The following is a 770-nucleotide window of genomic DNA, read 5'->3' on the forward strand; positions in this document are numbered from 1 at the left end:
GTACGGTAAATCTAGTCCCTCAAACAGAAATTAACCGTACGGTAAATTGTCACTCGGAATGTTTTAGATTTTTGTTTATCGCCAAGAAAGAAAAAAAAATCTTTAGAACTGATTTGGATCAGACGGGAAGCGTCACAAACCAAACATTTGGAAATAACTTCTTCTTTTTTTTAATCTGTTTATTTTTACGACGAGCAATAATAAATTAATCTAAATCCATGACTTTCACCAACAAACCTGTTTGTAAATATGTCAGCACATTATTTTTACAAACGTCTTGTTTGCATTTTCAGCTTATTTATGACCTTGTTGTTTTTTTTTTTGTTTGTTTGTTTTTGTTTAGTTGTAATTTTATAAATAAAACGGTTGCTTTTGCTTCCAAACTGAAACTTTCCTTCAAATTTGTGTTTCAATAAAAATCAAAGTAAAATCCATTTGAGTTTATTCCTCATGTTGAGTTGAAGATTGAAAAGAGACTGGGTCAGTTATTTATAATTAAAATAAAAAATCATCAAATTTTATTCTTGTTCAGATTTCTGATCCTAATTTTTAACCCCATTTTATTTTTATCTGTTTTTGTTGTTTCTATTTTGCAAAATCAACTGGATTACCAGATTATTCAGAAAATAAATCAAGGTTCTTCACAGTAGAACCAAATTATTATTATTCAAGGAAGTGAAAGGTAAATTAAAAAAAGTAAATCGAATCGGCTGGATTTGTTTAATTGGACAGGACACGTTGTGTCCTCAGGTTATTGGACAGGACACGTT

The sequence above is a fragment of the Nematolebias whitei genome, chromosome 19, assembly GCF_014905685.2.
Source record: "Nematolebias whitei isolate Nwh7 chromosome 19, NemWhi1, whole genome shotgun sequence".
Classification (NCBI taxonomy): domain Eukaryota; kingdom Metazoa; phylum Chordata; class Actinopteri; order Cyprinodontiformes; family Rivulidae; genus Nematolebias; species Nematolebias whitei.